This window comes from Zingiber officinale, chromosome 10B (assembly GCF_018446385.1).
Source record: "Zingiber officinale cultivar Zhangliang chromosome 10B, Zo_v1.1, whole genome shotgun sequence".
In the NCBI taxonomy this organism is placed as follows: Eukaryota; Viridiplantae; Streptophyta; class Magnoliopsida; order Zingiberales; family Zingiberaceae; genus Zingiber; species Zingiber officinale.
In genome coordinates, this window is record NC_056005.1 from 92,470,611 (window position 1) to 92,495,764 (window position 25,154).

The 25,154-nt window shown below is 38.6% G+C and overlaps 1 long non-coding RNA gene across 1 annotated transcript; it reads left to right on the forward strand.

The window, feature by feature from the left end:
- Positions 1-2,443: 2,443 nt before the first annotated feature.
- On the forward strand, positions 2,444-2,750 carry LOC122028870. Its single transcript, XR_006124985.1, has 3 exons — positions 2,444-2,466; positions 2,540-2,642; positions 2,716-2,750. It is a non-coding gene; the product is annotated as an uncharacterized LOC122028870 (long non-coding RNA).
- Positions 2,751-25,154: the final 22,404 nt, after the last annotated feature.

The window sequence follows — 25,154 nt, forward strand, 5'->3', positions numbered from 1 at the left end:
GCTATCCCTAAATCTCCCATATCTATCGTCCCTGACGGGGCTTGAACGCCGAACATCAAGTTTTGGAGCTACCCACCTCTAGTCGCAGCCTTCGGAAGATCTCTTTTTCCTCGTCCTCCTCCAGTCCTCCTGCGGATCGACTTCACCAGATTAATTCTCCGAGCTAGGGCAACGGCTTACGGTCCAACTCTTGATTTGGCTTCCGATCTTCAGAAGTTAAGGGTTGTTGTTCTACAGAGTGCCCTCCTTTCTGGACTTAGGATATTGTATCCAGTTAAGCACACATTTTGGTTTGACATTTTCAAGGTAGCTCTTTTTGTTCTTTGATCTGTTTATTATATTTACATCTGGTGCCCTACTGTCTATTTTATCAACAAAATAAATAGCTTGGCTTTCTACATATATCTGCAAGTTATATCGTCTAGATATTGTTTAGGTTCTCATTAGCCTTTTCTATACAATAAATTGGATTGAAGAAATTTTAGTCCGTGAATTTTTGATCAACTTAATGGCCTACATGCTGAATGCCTAAATGTCACAATAAATCAATTTAGCTTTTGAGCCACAACAAGATAAAAGCAAACAATTAAGAGGGAAACATATCACTTGTAATTCAGGAGGATTTGCAAGTCTTCATGATACCACTTAATAAGAATATTGTCAAACTTATTTAATTAAATGCATTGGTTTGGAGAAAGCAGCAACACATATGCAATTAATGTGTAGCAGAAATTTAGATTTAATGTTGTAATAGATTTTCAGTTGGTAGAGTTAAACTCTAGATTCAGTAATAAGATAGTAGAACTTTTTATACTTAGTTCTACTTTGGATCTAAAAGATAATTTTAAAAGGTTCGACATTGATAAGATTTGTATTCTCATTGAGAAGTATTATATTGAGGACTTCACTATCCAGGAAATGCATAATTTGTGACTCTTAGCTGCAAATAAGATTTTGCCATGATATCATGATTAATGTAATTTTTAAATTAAGATGAATTTATTAATTTTTTCCCTAATGCCTAGTATGAATTTTGTAGTAAGATCATCATAAATATTTGATGATGCTTGTGTAAGTTTCTGGTTTCAAGATAATTCACTCACTCATTATCAACTTTAGTTATTTAAGATGTTCTCTTTGCATGAGTAAGACTTCTCAAACTATCTTACTATGCATTCAAGTAAATTTGTATAATTTTTCTATGTTGCTAATGTAAAATCATGTTCCATACTCTTGATTATGAGTATTTTTTATGCATTTCTTTGGTATGTTGTAGTTTTTTTGTTGTAAGAGAGTATGCGAGAGAAATCCTTTCTTTGAGATGGAGATCTTGGATGACAAGTTATTACATGCAACACTATTTTAATAACCAGACATTCTACAAGATCCAATCTCAATCAATTATTTATAATTCAAACCAACAGATTGTAGCTGATCTAAGTTCTTTTACTGGGACTGCTCTTTCATTTTCTTTGACTCCGTTCAATGCAACCATTGACCTCATATCATTCAACAACATTCTATATGGAATTTATCCACCATTATTTGGTGTACTTATTGTTTACTCTCTTGGCAGTACAACTTTTAAGTGTTCTTGGTAAGGTAATTAAATTTTCTCGGTTGCTTCCTATGTTTGCTTTGACACTTTGCACTTTTATTGTATACACTATGTTCTCCTAACACACACTGCCATTTCTACTTAGGGCATAGCCACTTTGAATTTCATACAAGAGAAGAAAGAAGCAGATTTCCAATATGGACTCATGAGAGTTCATGAAAATGCTGAGTCAATTGCCTTTTATGGAGGTGAGGAAAATGAAATATGATTTCTACTGCAACGTTTTAAAAGTGCTTTTGAGAATTTAACTATAGGTTTCTCTATGCTTCTCGTGTATAGGTTTCTCTATATATTAACAGAAACTCCAAGTTTGTTTATGTCAAGAGTATTAGAGAATTATTAGAGGTCATTCTGCTAGGTGTCTCAAATGTTAAAGGCTTCAGCTCTTATTGTTATTTTTGATTAAATTTTTCTAGCCTGGGTTGAATTAAATTCCTGGCTCCGCCATTGTGACCGGCGGGCCCAGGTGCTCTGCCTTCAGCAGATTAGTCTTCGAAATCGGTGGGTGAAATTTCCATGTTTGCTATGATTAGCTACTCTCGTTTCATAGTAGAAATCCATTCGCAGGCCCCTGAAATTTGTGACAGCCGAGTACAACGGGAGCTTGCCAAGCTTGGTCTACCATCCTTATTCCTGGACCAAGGTAACTTCTTCTTCTTGATCAGTAATTGAGGAAGCAATATGATACATGCTTTTGTCCTGTCTGCGTGAAAACATTCGTGCAGGTAGCCAACATTATCTTTGTAGATTCCTCGTTGGGTTCTGGATTCTCATACTCAAGAAAATATGAAGGCTATGATGCCAACGATACTATTTGGTCAGAATAGGCTTCTAAGTTTCTTTTACAGGTGGGAAAGATCATATATATTCCTGATGTAATTACTGTAAGTGCCTTAAAGATGTAATATTTCACTTTTGCAGTGGCTTGTTGAGCACCCACAGTTCATCTCCAATCCCCTCTACATTGTTGGGGATTCATATGCTGGAAAAATTGTACCTATGGTGGCCAAAAGAATATTGGATGGTAACTCTAGTTTTAATGTAAACTATTGATGAGGGTGTTAATTTACATGCCATTTTCATTTACTGTAATTCAGGTATTGATGAAGGGAAAGAACCATTACTTAACCTCCAGGTAAATTGCTTGAATTGATGGGCATGGGTTACTTGATTGGCAATCCATCCACGGGTGGAAAAGTCGATACCAATTCTAAAATACCTTATGCTCACAACATGGGAATCATATCAGATGACTTCTTTGGGGTAATCTTAGTAGATCAACTAGGACGAATTTCTCAAAATGATCTTTGGTATCACTTCACGAATTGTTATTTAGTTATTATTTTTTTCCAATTAATTATATTTTGTTCTTTAAGATCATATAATTTATGTGTGTTCACAGTTCACAAAAGCGGAGTACTCTCAAGAAGAAATTGATGAAGTGCGCTCTAAGATAGCCGAATGCATACAAGATCATATCTATGAATAGGTATATACATGAGTTCATCTTATTGCATTTGACAATAATAATATTCAGTTAAATTGAATACATGCTGCTTATACTTGATTGCACTTGATTTGGAGATATCTGTCTCTAAGTCCATTTACCAAATCCAATCGACATGACTAAACTGCACACTTGATGCACCAACATCAAATACAAACCAATAACTTAATCCTTTGTCAAATATAAAAAATGATTAACCTTAATCTTTTGTCAAATATTTATACTGTATTTTGGTTTACATAACAAACTTTCTGGGGTTCTCAATTTTATAATGTAGATGTCTTTGTTTAGAAGGGTAATAATCTTGTTACTGCAGCATCTTTATGCTTTAGTTTTTTTTCGAGATATTGAAATATCATTCAATTGAGCAGGGGCATCTGTTGTTGGTTTAGTCGGTAATGTATTCCAAGCTAATTACAGTCCTGCAAAGGCAGGAGTGATTGGTCTCACCAAGACTGTTGCAAAAGAATACGCAAGCAGAAATATCAACGCAAGTGTTTTTTTTTTTTGTTGATTCCCTAACTACAACTTAATGTATGTCTAATGGGGCTTTTACCATGTATAGTAACTAACAGAGAAATTTAATGTTTGAGGTCCAAACTTTGATTGCATATATCACCCTGTAACATAAGCAATTCAATATTGGTAGGAAGAATCCATTTTTTAGATGCCTCCATTATTAATAGTGACAAAGGGGATATTTTACATCAAATTGAGATGATTATGGCCAATTTTTTCTGGGGTTCTATCAGTTCCAATAGGAAGATTCACTGGATCTCTTGGAAAGATATTTGTAAACCTAAGCTAGAAGGAGGATTGGGAGTGAGAAGTTTATCTGAGGTGCCTAATGCATTTTCAGGGAAGATGTGGTGCAGATTCCGGGAGCAGAGAACACACTTGTCGAAATTTCTGTCTAGCATGTACTATGGGTCAGTCTCTCCTGTGGTGGTTTTACTCAAAAACAAAGCTTCACATTGTTGGAAAAGGATGTTACAGATGAGAAACGTAGCAGAAGAGCAGATTAGATGGCGTTTAGGTGAAGGTCATATTAATTTCTGGTTTGATACATTGTTAGATGCAGGTCCTTTGTTTAAGCTTTGTAATATGGTTGGAGATCCTGGTAGGTCTGTGTCTTCTATGTGGGATGAGCAGGGATGGGTTCTTCTCAAATTAAGAGAGGTGCTTACGCCTGATTTGGTTGTAAAAGCTCTTGATGTTTATATTCTGAGGGGAGAGCCTGACTTGCAGATCTGGAAATTATCTTTGGATGGAGCTTTCTCATCCAAGTCTGCATGGAGGTTAATTAGACAGACTCATCAAGTTGACGGGATTTGGTTAGTTGTGTGGAGCAAGTTACTGTCTCCAAAAATTTCAATTTTTAGTTGCTGGCGGATTATCTCGCTAACAAAGCAGTTGAACCCATAGTAGATGGAGTTTCGCTAGACTTCAAATTGGATAGAATTTTTTTTGGTATATGTAAAGTTGATAGGTTTGGTTTACCATACTTAAGAGTTACTTGTAAAGCCATATAGCTGGTCTTTTAAGACATACTACTCTGAGTTTTTGTAAAACTGTAATAAGGTCAGGTGTGAAATTTCCAAGAGATCCATTTTTTATGCCATTTACTCCTGGGAAATGAATTAACTTGCAATCATATGCTGCAGTTTCTGTGAAAGGAGAAGAAAAGAGAAGCTAGGAGGGAGGAGAAACCAGAAAAGGCTGCAGTTTAGAAGATGCACAGGCTGTTTAGAAGATGCACAGGTAGAGAAGACGTGCTCCAACAAAACATGATATTTTGGACTATATGTGTGATATATATAAACTTTTGGCTGTGTAAACTTTTGTGATGTTTGAATGTTGATGTTTGGTACTTTAATGATATTTGGATGATGATGTTTGGTACTTTAATGATATTTGCATTGTAAATATTGATTATGTAGGTTTTTTATCAATGAAATTTGCACTGGATGTTTTTTATAAACCATTGAGTAGGAAAAGATTAATAAGTTTTTTATTTATTGTCAAAATGTTGTATATTGTACCCACAAGACATCAGTTTAAATATGTCAAACTGTTGTCAATGGCGTTAAAAGACAATAGTGACAAACTGATGTTATTTAACATCGTTGCCTAAAAAGACAACGGTTTTTAACCGTTGTCAAACCGATGTCATTGGCTAAAAAGACAACGTTTTTTAGCCGTTGTCGTAGACAGTTCAAAACTGTTGTTGAAGAGCCTAGGCATACGCTCAAAGACAACGGTGAAAAACTGTTGTCTTTGTAGGAAAAGACAACAGTTTTTCACCGTTGTTAAAATGTTGTCTTTGCCTTCAAAGACAACGGTTAAAAACTGTTGTCGTTTGCCACCCCTTTTAACAACACAGCCTTTAACAACAGTTAAAAATGGCCTACGACAACGGTGAAAAACCGTTGTTGTATGTCTTTTTTCTTGTAGTGCTTGGAAGTCGGGTACTAGCCTCTTCTTAAAAGTAAAATACTTATTATCTTAATTACTTCTTCTTTAAATGCCTTGGCATTTTAATAGCATCTTGTGTGCCAAAATCCCTAAAGTCTTGACTTTGGGATTTACTTAAGGCCTTGGCATTTTCTTTCTTTTCTTTTTCTTTCTTTTTTTCTTGTTAATGCTTCTAAAAGAATTTGATAGAACTCTTATTTTCCCACTAGGTTACATGGTTGTTCATGCTTATTAAAATAGCAAATGAAACTAAAGAAACTACACATCTAATAGCAATAGAAAAGGAGTCTGCTCATGCTTACTAATAACTAAAGAAAAGCTAGAAAAGAAAACTGCACTTCTATTAGCAGGAAAAGAAATCTGCACATTCTGATTAATTCTAACAAAGTGGGACACAAGGAAAGGATACAGTTAATACTTAATGAACTAAAATTCTGCACTTATCAAATCTACAACTAAAATCCGAAAACCAAAGAAACCACATCCGAAACACTAACTATAAGGCTGTTCTATACTGCATACTTAAAATAAAGGCTATTCTTGCCTTTTTGAGTTGCAAGGAAGATACTAATCCCATTCTTATACATGGAAGCGAGATGAAACACTAATACTACAAAGTGAACAGCCGAAATTCTCAAAAATCAGCAAGCATAAATAGAACCTGTTTACACACTTTGATTTGCAATCTAGATCATGCTAACCTTCTAGAAAAGAACTAAACTCAACAATAACTAGCATACCTAGCAAATGTTATAGATTAGCTACGCCACTGATTTGTATCTCACAACAGGAAACAACATAACAGGTAATCTAAACATTTCTTACTGTGCTTACTTGCTAAGAATTAAAATGAATTCCTTCTATACATTTAAACTCAAACCATAAATTAGTATGCTACGGAAGGTAAGGAATGAAAGTGAAAAACCCTAGCTTATAATTCTGTTCAACAGCAACCCAAGCTTACTCCAAAGGAAAACCCTAGGATAGAAATCCGAAACCTAATGCCCTAACATGGCAAATTCGGCCCAGCACCCTTAGGACAGCAAATTAGCACAGCAAAACCGAAAGCAAGGAACGAAAATCTCGGAGCTATCCTACTGCAGGTGAGTAGCAACTCACCTCGCTATTCTTGGACTTACAACCGGAGAAGAGCAAATTCTAGGGTTTTGGGTGAAGCTTGAAGATCTCGGCGGCTTCCTTGAGTTCCCGAGCTCCCTTCGTCGCGGTGACCACGTACGGGTGAAGGCCGGCCGGAAGAAGTCTTCGTCGGCGCCGGAGAAAAGACCTAACGCCGTCGCCCCTTTCCGCCCGAGAAGAATCGCTCAAAGAACAACGCCGTCGCGGAGGAGAAGGGAAAGAATAGATAGGGTTTCGAGGAAAATTTCGATCCTTTTTAAAAAAAATGATTCCCATTATAACTACACTATAAGTATCTATCTCTACATATCTGGTTAATAAAACACGCGCAGCCCAGTTGGTTGGCTGCATTCGGTTAAGTCATGTTCGGCCGGAGGTCTTGGGTTCGAGTCTCAACTTCCACATTTTTGGTCAAAACTTCTTTCTTTTTGTAAACATACTAAACGACCTCCAAAAATTACGTAAAAATACTCTAAAAATTCCTAAAAATCTCTAGAATATTTTAAAATCATTTCCAAATATTTTTATGGACTTTTAAAACTTGAAATAGGGAAAATTGGGTCGTTACATTGCACCCGTAGCATGTCACCTCGAACTTTACCTTGGCTTGAGCCTCCTTGGATTGAATTACCTTCTTGAGGTCCTTCTTGTTGAAGTCTTTCTTTTTCTTGTAGAGTTTCCTCACTAGGTTGACGAGTTCGGCTGTGATCTTGTCGTCGTCATCGTCCGAATCTGGTTCTTCTTCTGACTCCGGTTCGGTTCTGCGCTTTGATCTTGACTCGCGTGCTATTCCTGTACCTACAATCAAAGCTAAACCTTTCTCGGACAGACTTGAGTTAATCTGTTCATGAAGCTCAAACTCAGCAAACAACTCATCTAATTTAATAGAGGACAGGTCCTTAGAAACCTTGTAGGCATCTATCATGGATGCCCACAAGGTATTCCTCGGAAAGACGTTTAAGGAATACCTGATGATGTCCCGATTGTCTACCTTTTGCCCGATCACATGAAGCCCGTTAAGTAGGTCTTGTATCCGGGCATGGAGTTGGGTAGCTGTCTCACCTTCCTGTAATTTAATATTATATAATTTATTAAATATTAAGTCCCTTTTACTTACTTTGGTGTCGGATGTTCCTTCATGAAGTTCAATCAACTTCTCCCATAACTCCTTGGCGCTAGAAAAAGGGCCGACGCGGTTGAGCTCCTCTTTTGTTAGTCCCAATCTTATTGATAATATATAAGGGTAAGTTGCAAGTTGCTCTGGCATTTGCTGGAAGTTGCTCTGGCATTGATTAATGCTGGATCCCAATCTTCACAGGGTACTGGTTTTCTGTCTCCATCAGTCGGTAGTTCAAACCTAGTCTTGACAATCATCCACATCTCAAACTGGATCTTCAGAAAAATTTTCATCCTACCCTTCCAGTAACCGAAGTCTTCTCCGGTGAAGAGCGGGGGACGGATAGTGCTATAGCCTTCTTGTTGGGCCATTTAGAGGATATGCACACAAAGAAAAACAAAAGGATATCCCAGGACTTGATCCTGATTAGTAGTGCGGTATGGAAATAAGAATAAATTACGTTCTCGAGTGGTGTTGCACTATCTTCGAGAAAAAATACGATTATGAAAAGAACTAGATCAGAAGGTAGCAATTATACTAATTTCAATCGACTCCAAAAATTAAAAAACACCACAAAAAGAATGCTTGATTGGTGGTCGCACCAAATCAAAGCTATCCTGCTCTGATAGCAATTGTTGGATCGAGAAGCGCTAGAAGGGGGGGGGGGGTGAATAGCGCTCGTGGCTAATTTGTTTACGATTTAAGACTTTATCAAAGGAACACAGTGGAATAAAATAAAAGCCAAACACAGAAAGACACAGGCTATTTACTTGTTTCGGAGCCTGTGGCAACTCCTACTCCAATGCCCACGCTCATTGAGCGTTTACGTTGGGCAACAACTATAATTTCGTTAAAGTGTTTACAAAATGAAGTACAATAATCAAAAGAACAACTAAATATACCAACGACAATAGAAAATTGAAGATTCCGAGCTCCGAGTCTCTGCAGCCGCAACTTATCCGCCTGAGGGCGCCTCCAATGCCCCATGGAGGTGCCTCCAAGAAGCAGTCCAAGTGTCTCCAAGCTCTATGGAGGTGCCTCCAGCTCCTCTGCGTAGACAGCTCATCTTTGCACCCAAGGCGCCTCCAAGCTCCATGGCGGCGCCTCGGACACTGTTTATTCAAGGCTTAAGGTTGCTCCTTTGTACCTACAAGATAGTTAGTCCAAAAGATATCCTGCAACATAAATTTAGCACATAATATCATAAATATAAAGTGTGACAGTCATCGGACTGTCTGGGTCTGACTTCGGATTTTCGATCGGAAGCCCTAGGTCGACCCGACACCTACTGTTCCTGTTGGATCGAAAGCGCTAGAGGTGGGGGGGGGGGGGGGGAATAGCGCTTGTGGCTTTCACTTACTTTCGGAATCGAAAAACGTTAGAGTAAATGCAGCGGAAATAATAAAATGCAAAACACAGAGGACACCAAGATTTTACTTAGTTCGGAGCCAAGGGCGACTCCTACTCCGAGGCCCGTGATCATTGATCGCTTACTGTGGTAAACAACTATAATATCGAAAATCATTACACAAGATGTATTACAGTTCAATTGCAATAATAAAACTATACCGACACTATCAGAAATGAAGATGTAGACGCTGATTGTAGGAGTAGCAGAGTGTGGTTGAAGATGTTCGGAGCAGCGTTGGAAAGCACAGGTTCTTCTAATCAAGATCTATATGAAGCTGCACTCCGAGGCCTTCTTTTATAGCTCTATAAAGTCTGATCCAGATCCCCAAGGTTCGGGATCAAGTTTGACCCGAGGCGGATCGGTCGACTGATCCCCTGTTCGGTCGACCGATCAGGCGATCTCCTCCTATCTGATCCGCCCGATCCTCTCGCTCCGCTTTGTTCTGGTCAAACTCCATCCGAGGTTCGGTCGACCGATAAACAGGTTCAGTCGACCGATAAGCTGTTCTGACTCAGCCTAGTCAGCCTGATCTAGTCGACACCCAACCCAGGTTCGGTCGACCGATCCCAAGGTTCGGTCGACCGATCCCCTGGTCGAGCCCGGTCCAACCTCTGGGGATCTGATCTGCTGGCTTGTGGGTTCAGTCGACTGATACCAAGGTTTGGTCAACCGATCTCGATCACTTCTAACTCTGTAAAAAAAAATGTTAGTCTCCTGCAAAATAGAGTTAGAACATAATAGATAATATATAAGCAACTAAACTGACAGCCTTCGGACTGTCCGGGTCTGACTTCGGGTTTCCGACCGGAAACCCTAGGTCGACCCGACGCCTATTGTTCCCTCTACGGGGAACGCGTCCTCACCTACTTCACTCAGGAGATTTACCTGTTGCTAGTGCGATCCTCTAGATCGACTAGACTTTTGCTCGGCGCTCTATGCCTCCGGACTTTCTGCTGGATGCCTGCTTCCCAACCCGTCCAGTCTTCCACCTGGTTCGTGACACCAGGACTTTCCACCTAGGGTTACCACCCCCTAGGACTTTTGGATAAAGCACTCGACCCGCCAAGACTTTCCGCATAGGGTTACCGCCCCCTATGACCTAGGGTTACCGTCCCCTAGGCTTTTCAACCTGTCTAATCGCAGCTAGGTCTTTCCTGAAACACTCAATCAAACTGTTAGATCACAAATAAGCTTAACTCTGAATTCCTTTGCCATTATCAAAATAACGGTTTGATTGTCGGATGCTTTCCGCACCAACAATCTCCCCCTTTTTGATTATGACAACTGAAATTCAAGGTTAAGTAATATAGATGCATAAAGTTTAAGTAAATACACTTAAATAAATTGTAAATGCAAGCATAATTATGCTAAAACTTAAACTTTGTGAGGCTCCCCCTTAATGAAGGCTCTCTTTTGTTTTTTTTTTGTTTTTTTTTGAATTTTCCTACTCTCCCCCTTTGCCATTTATCAAAAACATGTTTGAGAAAATACCAACTTTTCAAAAAGATTTGATAATCAGAGAGATAGAGAATCAGATAAATATTAGGTTTTAGAACATTACTAAAGTTTCGAACACCACCCTTAGTAGAGGTTACTAAGGGTCTATCAAATTTTTGAAAAAATTTGATAGAGTTTATTATATTTGAAATAAAATTTTCTCAAAAATTGACTAAGTTTGAAAGTATTTGCTAAAATATTTGTAGACAGCTATAGAGATCATGTAGCTAAGCATTTTGCAAATACTTTAGTTGAAAATATTGAATTTTGAAGGATCCTAAAAGGATATTATAAATTTGACAAGATGTTTTAGCACAAATTTAAAAATATAGCTAAAGTTGAAAAGTACTTAGCTTAATAACAACATTTTCAATCTTGAAAAGATATTTAGTTTTAACAAAAACTTAGTTATCTTTTAGTTGCAAAGAGGGAGTAGCTAGACTTATAAAAATTTAAGTAAGGTTATTTATTCAAATTTAGTTGGTCCTTAAGTCCAAGCATGAGTCAAGTTAAATATATTTCAAATTATCCAATTTACTTTAGAGAGGTATCAGAGCCCTACAGTTCAAGCATGCTTAGTCTTAAAATCTTAACATTGTTTACCAACTGTCTAACCTTTAGCTATTGGCTTATTGCCTAGAGGGCAGCAGCTTTCACTCAGTTAGTCAAGTTAAGTCATTTGGTCTAGTTAGATTTGACTAAGGCTGGAAGACTTGACTTGATTACTGTAAATAATGTATTTAACGCCTAGACTCATATTGATGCAAAATTATAAGCATTCTTGAGTCCAGGCTGTACCCTATGCATCTCACGTCGTTCTAAGTTTTTCCAAACACAGATATGGTAAGCCTAGGTGTTTGTGAGATGCTCTGGCTGAAACTAGGGGAACATGATTTCTAGGGTTAGAGCCTAGACTAAGTCCTAAATTTTGAAAAACTAAGAAGTTGGGATTTTGAAAATTATTTTTCCTATTAGATTAAAAACAACAAGTAAATTTTGAACATCAAGTTAAAAACATTTGAAACACAGATCTATTCTACCCAACACATTCCTATTTGCCGTTTAAGTGTACTGAACTCTAGTTCAGGTAAGGGTTTTGTGAAGATGTCAACTAGGTTTGATTTGGACTCAACATGGTTAAGTACAATTTCACCTTTAGCTACATGATCCCTTACAAAATGATGTCTTACCTTTATATGTTTAGTCCTAGAGTGGTGAATTGGATTTTTGGTGAGATTAATTGAGCTTATGTTATCAATTAAAATTTTTATTTTATTATATTCCAGTTGGTAATCTTTTAGAGTATGCATCATCCATAAAAGTTGAGAAGCACACTCGCCTAGGGCTATGTATTCAGCTTCAGTAGTGGATAAAGCAACATATTGTTGCTTTCTGATTGACCAACTTACTAGGCACTGACTTAGAATCTGACAGCTACCACTTGTGCTTTTTCTGTCTAGTTTGCACCCGGCATAGTCTGAATCAGAGTAGCCAAATAGGTCAAAGGTGTAAGTTCTTGGGTACCAAAGTCCTACATTTATGGTGCCCTTAATGTACCTAAGTATCCTTTTGACATAGGTTAGGTGTGACTCTTTTGCACAGGATTGGTATCTTGCGCACATACCTACTGCAAATAATATGTCGGGTCGGCTTGCAGTTAGATAGAGTAAGCTACCTATTGCACTTCTATAGTACTTTGGGTCTACTGAGTTTCCTTCTGGGTCAGAATCAATGTTAATATTAGTGGCCATTGGGGTATTTATAATTTTTGAATTTTCCATTCTAAATTTTTTGATTAGTTCTTTAGCATATTTGGTTTGTTTAATCTGTAAGCCTAAGAAAAAGTTGAGTTCCCCAACCAAACTCATTTTGAATTCATTTTCCATTAATTTAACAAATTCTTTTAAAAGTTTAGAATTTGTTGAACTGAAAATTATATCGTCAACATATATTTGGGCTATAAAAATGTCTTTTTCTAAGGTTTTTACAAATAAGGTCTGATCTATTTGTCCTTGGTTAAAGCCCTTGGATATTAGGTAATTAGATAATCGTTCATACTATGCCCTAGGGGCTTGTTTTAGTCCATATAAGGCCTTTTTCAGTTTAAATACATGGTTTGGGTAGTCTAAGTCTTCAAATTCGGGGGCTTGGCTTACATAGACCTCTTCCTTAATAAACCCATTAAGGAATGCAGATTTTACATCTATTTGGTATAATTTAAACCCTTTATGTGTTGCATAGGCTAACAACATCCTAATGGATTCGAGTCTAGCTACTAGTGCGTAGGTTTCGTCATAGTCTAAGCCCTCAACTTGACTAAACCCTTTGGCTACTAGTGTAGCCTTATTTCTTATTATCTCACCCTGATTATCCAACTTGTTTCTGAATACCCATTTGGTGTCTATTACTGATTTATCTATGGGTTTAGGTACAAGTTCCCAGACTTGGTTTCTATCAAATTGGGCTAACTCTTCCTGCATAGCAATGATCCAGTCTGGGTCAGGTAGGGCTTCTTCTATAGTCTTAGGCTCAATCTTTGAAATAAGGGCAATCTGACTCAGGTTTCTATACGAGGATCTAGTTCTAACTCCTAGGTTTGGGTCACCCAAAATTTGGTTAGGTGGGTGAGAAGTACCTATTCTTGTTGGTCTTATATTTGTGTTAGGAGTTAGTTCCTCTGGTCTACTAGTGTTAAGTTGAATTTCATCGTCTTCTATAATTCTTGGGTTAATGTCAACACTTTGATCTATATTTGGTAGATTATTTTCTTCATCAAATATTACATTAGTTGTTTCTTCAACTTTTAGGGTATTTTGATTATAGACTCTATAGGCCCTACTGGTTGTAGAGTACCCTAAAAAGATTCCTTGGTTTGATTTAGGTGTAAATTTTCCTAATTAGTCTTTAGTGTTTAAAATATGAACTTTACATCCAAATACTTTTAAATAGTTTAAGTTGGGAATTTTATTATAATATATTTCATAAGGTGTTTTATGATGAAATTTGTTAATCAGAATTTGATTTTGAATATAGTTTGCCGTATTTATTGCTTCAGCCCAGAATTAATGATTTAGATTATATTCGTTTAGCATGGTTCTAGCGGCTTCTTGTAGGGTTCTATTTTTCCGTTCCAGTAGACCGTTCTGTTGAGGGGTTCTAGGGCATGAAAATTCGTGTTTGTATCCGTTGATTTCACAAAATTGGATAAACCTATGATTTTCAAATTTCCCCCATGATCACTTCTTATCCTTTTAATTTTAGTATCTTTTTCATTTTCTGTTAATTTACAAAAATTACAAAAGACTTCAAAGGTTTCATCTTTTGTTTTTAGAAATTTTACCCAGGTGAACCTGGAGTAGCCATCAATTATAACTAAACAATACTGGTTCTTGCTTAGTGACTTGGCTCCATATGAATCAAATAGGTCTAGGTGAAAGAGCTCAAGTAAAGAGTTAGTTCTATCTGGATTGGTTGACTTGTGGGTTGACTTGGTTTGTTTTCCTTGTTGACAAGGATGGCAAATTGTATTTTCTAGGTTTCTTAATTTGGGTATTCCTCTAACTAAGCCATTTTGACTCATTTTCGAAATGAGTCTAATATGAGTGTGGCCAGTCTTATGTGCCACAAGTTGGTTTCTTCTTGTTGTGTCAAGAGACACTTTATTGAGGGTAGGTCAATTGTATAGATGTTATTTTTTCTAAGTCCTTTAAGCCTGATTTCGGGGTTATTGATGTTTTTAATTAAGCACCCAGAATTATCAAAGGTAACTAAGTATCCACTATCACATAATTGGCTAATACTTAATAGATTAAAATTAAAATTTTCAACTAATAGAACTTTTTGAATGACAAAATTGGAGTTAAGTTCAATATTACCTCTTCCGATTACCTTAAGTTTACGGTCGTTGCCGAACGCAACTGACCCTAGGTTCTTCAGTTTGAGCTTAGTAAACTTCAATCTATCTCCAGTCATATGTCTGGAGCATCCACTATCTATCATCCATTGATCCAATTCCTACACATAAAGTAGTTGATTTTGATTCTTTTAATGGATTAAAAGATAGTTTGATTGAATTAAGCTCTCTATTTTTCCATCTCACCCGTACTAGGTTTTCAATCAGTTATTCCTATGGGTGATTGTGAGATGGATGAATTAGGTTAATTAATTTAAAAAAATAATTTTAAGTTAATTAATTTTTTAAAAAATAATTTAAGTTAATTAATTTTTTGAAAAATAATTTAAGTTAATTAAATTTTGAAAAACAATTTAAGTTAATTAATTTTTGAAAAATAATTTAAGTTAATTAAATTTTGAAAAATAATTTAAGTTAATTAAATTTTTGAAAAATAATTTAAGTTAATTAAATTTTTGAAAAATAATTTAAATTAATTAATTTTTGAAAAATAATTAAGTTAATTAAATTTAGAAAAACAATTTAAGTTAATTAATTTTTTGAAAAATAATTTTAGTTAATTAATTTTTTGAAAAATAATTTAAGTTAATTAATTTTTGAAAAATAATTTAAGTTAATTAATTTTTTGAAAAATAATTTAAGTTAATTAATTTTTTGAAAAATAATTTAAGTTAATTTGAATTAGTTTTAATTATGAATTTAATTTGAAATTGAGTTAGTTTTAATTACGAATTTAATTTGAAATTGAATTAATTTTAATTACGAATTTAATTTTAAATTTGAATTAGTTTTAATTACGAATTGAATTTGAAATTAATTGAGTTAGTTTTAATTACGAATTTAATTTGAAATTGAATTAATTTTAATTACAAATTTAATTTTAAATTTGAATTAGTTTTAATTACGAATTTAATTTGAAATTGAGTTAATTTTAATTACGAATTTAATTTTAAATTTGAATTAGTTTTAATTATGAATTTAATTTAAAATTGAGTTAGTTTTAATTACGAATTTAATTGTGAATTTGAATTAATTTCTATTCCTTAGTCATCTCACCTGATCTAAATTTTCAATCAGGGAATCATATAATTTTTGTGAGATGAATTATGGTTCAATTTTAGGGTTTGGTTTAACTTTGTGTTAGATTCAGGTTTAGCTTTGGGTTCAACAAGTAGGCATTCTTTGGATAAACTTCTGGGCTATGGTGAGTCACAAGGACATCATTAAAGTAACCATGTCTTCGAGGTTTTCCAAATAGTCCTACCCACTGGACTTAGTACAAAACCTTGGTCTAACTGGTTAGGATCCATAGAGGGTAGCTTCGGTTAGTTCCACTTAGCCAAACGTACCAGGTCGAAGCCATATCTTCCTAGACATGCGATGACTAAGCTTCCCCAACGTACTATCATCCAATACTTCACCAGTACCATGAGTCAAGTTAAACCTAGCCCACTTTAATCTAACCTTAATTACCTTGCCGGGTAGTCTACTCTTGGTTACCCTTATCGGGTGGATTAAATTCGAAGGTGCCAGCTATTCTGGAGCCTTCCCTTGGAGTTTAACTTTAATTTGGAATTTAATTTAATTTAATTTGAATTTTATTTAATTTGAATTTTATTTAATTTGAGTTTTAAATTTGAATTTATCTTTTAATTTTAATGGTTTTTGTGTTTACTCCCCCTAGATCATAGCCTCGATATGATCTATCGAGGTAATGTATTTGATCCTTGGGAACCCAATATTGTCCAAGTCCAACTTGATTGACCAGGTTGGACTTGGGGACCTATGCTTGGACCATTTTTCTATTTGTTCTTTGTATAAGTGATAAATATGATTTATATTTCTTTTTCGATTTGAATCCTAGTCCAGTTCTATTGTAGATTGCCCTTTGTGTTCCAAGAATTAGGTCAAGGTTCTTGGAACCCAAAGAGGATCATTCTAATATTTTCTCCAGATCCTTGACTTGAGTTTTCAGGCTGGAATTCTCTTCCTCAAGTTTTTGGACTTGAGTTGAGTTTCCAGTCTGAACTGGTTCAGTCAAAGATTTGGAGTTAGTTACTTCTTTAAGGACAACTACTTCCTTTAGAAGTGACTTAATTCTGAGATTAGACTTAGCTAGTTTTCATAACAAGTAATTGACTAGATTGTTTAGTCGAGGGATACTTATAGAGGAATCGGACCCTTCGGAAACGGATACGGATCTGTGGCTTCTTTTTGATTCTGCTTCTGACTCGCTCTCACTCTCGGACACATCGATCTGGTCTTGGGCCATCAGGGCAAGAAGGCTTGACTGTTCGAGCTCGTCGTCGGTATCCTCTTTTGAAGATTCTTCAAAAGTTGCTTTTAGCACCTTCTTCTTCCTCTGCTTCTTTGCATTCTGATTGGGGCAATTTGCCTTGATGTACCCTTTCTGGCTGCACCCGTAGCAGATCACCTCAAACTTGACCTTTGAGCTCGGTTGACCCTCCTTGGATTGGAATGCCTTCTTTAGGTCTTTCTTGTTGAATCCCTTCTTCTTCTTGTAGAGCTTCTTTACCAAGTTCACAAGTTCGGTTGTTAGTTCATCGTCTTCATCGTCTTAGTCTGGTTCTAGTTCCGACTCTGGCTCGGCTCTTCGTCGTGATCTTGGTTCGCGTGTTCTACTGGTACCTGCAAGCAAAGCTACACCTTTCTCGGGTGGCTGTGTATTATCTAATCTAATGGAAGATAAATCCTTGGAGACTTTGTAGGCATCTACCATTGATGCCCACAATGTGCTCCTCGGAAAAGCATTAAGTGCGTACCTTATGATGTCCCTGTTCTTAACCTTTTGCCCGATCGCGTGGAGGGAGTTTAGGATGTCTTGTATACGAGCGTGAAGTTGGCTGGCCGTCTCGTCTTCCTGTATTTTTAGATTATACAGTTTATTAAACAATAGATCACGCTTACTTACTTTGGTTTCGGAGGAGCCCTCGTGCAGTTCAATTAATTTCTCCCACAGCTCCTTTGCAGTTGAGAACGGACCAACTCTATTGAGCTCCTCCTTGGTCAGTCCACACTGGAGGGTGCAGGTAGCTCTTGCATTAGCTTCCACCTTCTTGATTAGGGTCGGTTCCCATTTTTCGCAGGGTGTTGGCTTGCCATCTTCATCGGTTAGTAGTTGAAGTCCGGTCTTGACGATCATCCAAGTTTCGAATTGGATTTTCAAAAAGTTCTCCATTTGTCCCTTCCAATATCCAAAATCCTCTTCGGTGAAAAGTGGGGGACGAATGGTGCTATAACCCTCTTGTTGGGCCATTGAAACCTTGCATGGCAAAAACAAAGAAAATCTGTTCCAAGACTAAGTCTTGGATTAGTAGTGCGGGAGAAAATAAAAAAATATTACGAACTCGATTGGTGTTGCACCTGATTCGAGCAAAAACTGATTCGTAAAAAGAATTAGAATGTAGCTACAAAGATAATTCTAATTGACTCCGAAAAAATTAAAAAGACCACGTAAAATTGCTTTGAATGGTGGTTGCACCAATTAAAAACGACCCGCTCTGATACCAATTGTTGGATCGAAAGCGCTAGAGGGGGGGGGGGGTGAATAGCACTCGTGGCTTTCACTTACTTTCGGAATCGAAAAACGTTAGAGTAAATGCAGCGGAAATAATAAAATGCAAAACACAGAGGACACCAAGATTTTACTTAGTTCGGAGCCAAGGGCGACTCCTACTCCGAGGCCCGTGATCATTGATCGCTTACTGTGGTAAACAACTATAATATCGAAAATCATTACACAAGATGTATTACAGTTCAATTGCAATAATAAAACTATACCGACACTATCAGAAATGAAGATGTAGACGCTGATTGTAGGAGTAGCAGAGTGTGGTTGAAGATGTTCGGAGCAGCGTTGGAAAGCACAGGTTCTTCTAATCAAGATCTATATGAAGCTGCACTCCGAGGCCTTCTTTTATAGCTCTGTAAAGTCTGATCCAGATCCCCAAGGTTCGGGATCAAGTTTGACCCGAGGCGGATCGGTCGACTGATCCCCTGTTCGGTCGACCGATCAGGCGATCTCCTCCTATCTGATCCGCCCGATCCTCTCGCTCCGCTTTGTTCTGGTCAAACTCCATCCGAGGTTCTGCCGACCGATAAACAGGTTCGGTCGACCGATAAGTTGTTCTGACTCAGCCCAGTCAGCCTGATCCAGTCAACACCCAACCCAGGTTCGGTCGACCGATCCGAAGGTTCGGTCGACCGATCCCCTGGTCGAGCCCGATCCAACCTTTGGGGATTTGATCTGCTGGCTTATGGGTTCAGTCGACTGATACTAAGGTTCGGTCGACCGATCCCGGTCACTTCTAACTCTGTAAAAAAAACGTTAGTCTCCTGCAAAACAGAGTTAGAACATAATAGATAATATATAAGCAACTAAACTGACGGCCTTCGGACTGTCCGGGTCTGACTTCGGGTTTCCGACCAGAAACCCTAGGTCGACCCGACGCCTACTGTTCCCTCTACGGGGAACGCGTCCTCACCTACTCCACTCAGGAGATTTACCTGTTGCCAGTGCGATCCTCCAGATCGATTGAACTTTTGCTCGGCGCTCGATGCCTCCGGACTTTCTGCTGGACGCCCGCTTCTCGACCCGTCCAATCTTCCACCTGGTTCGCGACACCAGGACTTTCCATGTCACGCCCCCAAAGGAGTCTCTGCCAGACAAAAATCCGACAGCATCTCCCCTGTACCGGTGACAATCTGAAGCATCAATACAAGTAAAATACATCAGCCACATGCGGCTGGAATATTTATATACACAACCACGCTTATAATAACAGCCCACTCGGCTGGAATGAAACAATCACAACCACGCACTTATATATAAAACAGCCCACACGGTAGTACTAAAATACAGCGGAAAAACGAAGGAAACCCCACACAACACAATCAACACCTGCTAGCCGGCTAGGCTTTATACAACAACCACAACAACGAATACAACAACACACCAAATACAACAATCACCAAATACAAATAAAAGATATACAAAACCCGAAACGATCATCGGATGTGACGTAGGACCCGACAGATAGGATACTCCGAGCGACACTCCAACCATCTACCTGAAAACATAAAGATATACATGCGGTGGTGAGTATAGGTAACTCAGCGGGTAATAGAAAAGATAGTGCATGGACTATAAATAAACATGGAGATCAAAAGTATACAGTCGCAGTAGGGAATCAAAGAACATGATCCTACTATCATAATCAATGCATCTGAACATATCAGACCTACTAACCTGACATACATACTGTACAAACCACAACCGATATAATGATAGATATATACCCAATCTGGGATCAACACCTGGTACAATGGTCAGTAAACTCACCATATCTGCAACAGACCTACTCGTGACACCTGTGCAATATAAATACGACTGCAAATACATGTAAAATAAATGACATGTATGCAGCATGACAACCATATGCAACAATCATATCGCAAACAAATGCAACATACAACAAACACATGCAACTAGTATCTACTAGGCATGTATGCAAATATATCTCCAACAATGCACCGCGGATCAAATGCAAATGTGCATGCATGCTCCATGGTCACCCCGCCACCTCTCTAGACACCACGACCCCTGTATGGCTGAGAGGCTTGGGTCCGTGACAAACCGTACTAGCCTCCAGTACATGCACTGCTATAGGCGGCCAAAGCGGACGGTCAGCTAAGTAGTTATATAACTACATAGCTAAGGGTCCCTAACCACTCATAACTCAAACCCTCTGACTACTGTACCCTCAAGACCCACTACTCCAGAGTGGTCGAGGCTGACAGAACACTGAGCGGCTGAATGAGCGCGATAGGACTAGCTCCACTCCTAACTACCACTCTCCAACAATGGTCGAAAGGATGACTATAAACAACTAACGACTCTCTTAACCACAAGGAAGACGATAATCGTCAGATGCAATGAATGATGAACATGATATATATACATATATAATCATGATACCGACACTGCCATTATCAATGCAACCTCCAAACCACATGAGTACCCCACTGTAACGCCCAAAAATTCTCAAAACACTTTCATAAATATTCTATCATTTTTCTGGAATTTTTAGATATTTTTCTGGAATTTTCCGAGTAGCGGAAGTAGCAAAAATAATTAGAAAAATAAAAAGGCTTAAGCGGGAATCGAACCCGGAACCTCTCGGGTCCGCTAAACCTTTAGTTAGCCTTAGTAACCGGTGAACCTAGCAGGGCCGTGCTGAAAGAAAGGAGAGCCAATTATATTTATATTAGAGTTGGATCGGGTTATCCACTTAATATAAATAGGAAAAACTTAAGTGTGGGTTTGGTTTTTAATTTGGTTCGGCAGCCCTCTCCTCACAAAAACCTCACGCCACTTTTTCTCCAAACCCTCACCAACGGCAACCTCTCTTCCTCCCCTTTCTCTCGGCGCACCAAGGCTAGGCCCCAAAGACATCTTCCGGCGACGACTTCGACACGAGGACGCTCCCCTCCGCGAGAGGAACGCATAGACGCAGGAAGATCGTCGAAAGGATCGTCTTCTCCGGAAACCTAGCGATTTGAATCGTAAGAAATTACGAATAGAAGGTAAGAAACCCCTCACCTGCAGTATAATAGCTATCGTGTGATTTTTCTGTGCATTAGTTTAGTTATATGCGTATGTTTTCGACACATAGGGTGTATTTAACCCTCCTCGCAGGTTTAGGGATTTAGTGAGTACCTTTAGATGGGCCGGACACATCTTTTCTCCTTCAGTTGGAGGTTTAGATGCTATTGGGTGCCTAAAGGTAGTCTCCCTAATAGAGAGGGGAGTTAAAGCGCACTAGGTGTTCGATTAAATAACCAGCTTAGAAGAGAATGCAACTTAGGCATTTTTATTAGCACGGTTGAATGCATTAGAAGCATCTAAATTAGTAAATCAGTTTATTCTAGCTTATATGGGACTACGGTCCAATGGGTGGGCTCCCACAGTCGCCTCTAGGTTCAGACAACCTAGCTCTAGGTTCAGATAACCTAGAAAGAGCAATTTAGAACAGTTTAGCTATACTCAGTATTTTACTTTTCAATTGGCACTGTACTGGATTAGATATCCATTGGGCTGGGCTCCCATAGTCGGTCCCTAGGTTTAGATAACCTAGTAGCTCTACTAAATTCGGGACTTGTAACCCCGGGTCTAGTTAGAGATGCGCGCATAGCACGTACAGTTGTCGGGCCCCTCAGCAGCATGTTTAGTATTTTCACTTATTATATGTATACGGTTTTCAACCTTTCATAAATTAGTTCGTGAATTCAGTACAGTTCTAGCAGTAGCTCAGTATTAGCGTAGCTCAGTTCTTAGTATCAGCTTAGTTTTTCCCTGTGAATATGCATGATGACTTTATGTTCAGCTTTAGATATGCCATGATTGTATGCTTATATGTCATGCCATGCTTAGTTTATTCAGTATATCCAGCATATGTTTTAAATAACATGATTTAAAATCATATTTGCATCGTTGCATGTTTTGTGAGGTAGATGGTTTCTTACTAAGCTTTTTAGCTTATAGATACTACTTTTCTTATACTGCAGATAAAGGTAAAGGAAAAGTGGATCAGTAGCGGAGGCTGGAGGGCAATGCTATCAAGATGTGTGTGGGCAGGAGTTGGAATAAAGATCTTTGGGATCTAAACAGTTTTACTTCAGTATTAGCACTTTGCGTTTTTAGTTTCATTATTCACTTTTGGTTGTTAAGTGTCATAAAATAGTAAACCATGCACTATGTAGTATGCCAGGTTTAGTTTGTTAGTAATTATGTTAGAATGCTGGTTAATAGTTGTTAGAATGTATTTCCATTGATTTTAGAATTGTTGTGAGAGATTTTGGCACGCCAAAGAGTCAAATCGAGTTCGTGGCTGAATAACTCGACGGCCTACAAACCGATCGTAGTGTAGATTGTGCCGATCGGCCACCGATCGATCCGGACAGATATAAGACGCTATCAGATTCTCCGGATCGTCACCGACCGATCCAAAGATGATACAAGAGCGAGTTCCGTGTGTTTGGTGCTTGGACTCGGCCACCGATCGATTCAGATACTGATCGGCCCGCCGACCGATCAGCCACACTGATCGGTCTCGCCGACCGATCCAGCCACACCTGGATCGGTCTCGCCGACCGATCCAGCTTTGCTAGATCGGTCCGCATCGTGGATCGATCGGCAGGTTCGCAGGTAGTTGGGAAGTTAGTTTCTAGTCCCTAGCTCAGTTGGGATGTTCAGTTTCCCCTCCTTAGTATATGTATACCAGCAAAGAAGGTCTTTAGACCTTTCTTATTAGTTGTATCCGTCATTAGTAGAGTAAAATTTTAATTAGCCCAGCTTTCCGCACAGTATAGTTTAGCATAAATTGTAGCGACCGGCCTTACAGCCAGTACCCAGAAGGTGGGTCGTTACAGAGTGGTATCAGAGCAGTGTTCCATACTTCCTACACACACATCAGCATTGAACCTACAACTTCCAAGTAAGAATACCTCTACTTTATTTATGCTCCTTGTGTTGGATCGAGACCACGCTAGAGGGGGGGGGGGGGGGGGAATGGCGTTCGTGGCTATTTCTTTCGATTCGTAAAACAAATGAGTAAAAGCGCAGCGGAATGAAGAAATAACAAACACAGAGAGACAAGGAGATTTACTTCGTTCGGAGCCTAAGGCGACTCCTACTCGAAGGCCCGCGATCCTTGATCGCTTTCCGTGGGCAACAACTATAAGCACGATAAAACTATTACAGATTAACTACAATTTAAAACAGTAAACAGATTATACCGACAACAAAAGACTAAATCGAAGCTCCGGGTTGTCGGGGTGTCGTTGCAGCACTTTTCTGGATCGAGTCGTTAGCAGCTTGTCGCAGGGAGATTACTTAGATTGTCGTTGTCTTCGTTGCTGCACCTCGACCCTTCTTTTATATGAGATTCCGGGCGCCTGGATCCCTTCCGGGCGCCTGGAGTGTGACGTGGCCAACCAACCAGGATGCTCCACGTGTCAACTTCGCTAGGGATAAACTGTCCCCGCCCGGACCGGCCGGACAATTTTTTCCAAAGGTTCCTCACCGCAAACAAAGGTTAGTCCGAGCAAAATCTGCAAGACAATGTTAGAATAAGACAAAACATCGTAAAGAAGAATTGATGTCTTCGGACTGTCTGACTTCGGATTTCCAACCGGAAATCCTAGGTCGACCGACGCCTACTATTCCTCTACGGGAACGCGTCCTCACCTACTCCACTCAGAGATTTACCTGTTGTCGTCCGATCGACTGGACTTTTGCTCAACACTCGATGCTTCCGGACTTTCTGCTGGACATCCGCTTCCCGGCTAGTCCAGACTTTCACCTGGTTCGCGACACCAGGACTTTCCACCTAGGGTTACCACCCCCTAGGACTTTTGCCTGAAGCCATCGACCTGCCAAGACTTTCCGCATAGGGTTACCACCCCCTATGACCTAGGGTTACCACCCCCTAGGGTTTTTCCCTTTGCTTAACCGCAGCTAGGACTTTCCTGAAATACTCATTCAACCATGTTAGATTACAACAACCCTTAACTTTGAATCTTTTGCCATTATCAAAACTCAGGTTCGATCGTCGAATGCTTCCCGCACCAACAATCTCCCCCTTTTTGATTATGGCAACCCAAATTCAAAGTTAAGAAAAAGAAAAAAACAAATGCATAAGTATATTAAGCAAGCTTAAGTATATAAATTCAAATGAACGCCTAACTTAAGCTAACACATAAACTTTTTGTAAACTTTTTGTGAAGCTCCCCCTTAATTCAGGGTTTCCTTTTTCTTTTGAGTTTCTCTACTTTGAATTTATCTATTCTCCCCCTTTGCCATATATCAAAAATGAGCTAGTTTTGAAAAACTTAATTTTTCAAGACAGAATTAAAAACATTTTAACTTAGGCAAGGAAAGTGAAGGACAACACCTTAGAATTTATTTTGTTTGAATAGACATCGAAAAACATGTAACGCCCAAAAATTCTCAAAACTATTTTAGAATTTTTCTATGTTTTTTCTGGAATTTTTAGATATTTTTCCGGAATTTTCCGAGTAGCGGAAGTAGCAAAAATAATTGGAACCGTAAAATAGCTTAGGCGGGAATCGAACCCGAGACCTATGGTTTAGGGATAATCGGTTGAACCCAGCAGGGCCGTGCTGAAAGAAAAGGGAATCAAGTATATTTATAGTTGGGTTGGCCGAATTAATCACTTAATTTAAATAGGAAGATTAATAGGGTGAAGAGTTATTTGGTTTTATTTTCACCGTGACCTATTCCTCTTCCAAAACTTCACCGCCGCCCACACCTCCTCCTCCTCCTCTCTCGGCGCCCAAGCCCAAGGACCATCGGATCATCTTCCGGCGATGACTCCAACACGAAAAAGGTTCTTCTCCGCGAGAGGAACGCGAAGACGTGAGCGGATCGTCGAGAAG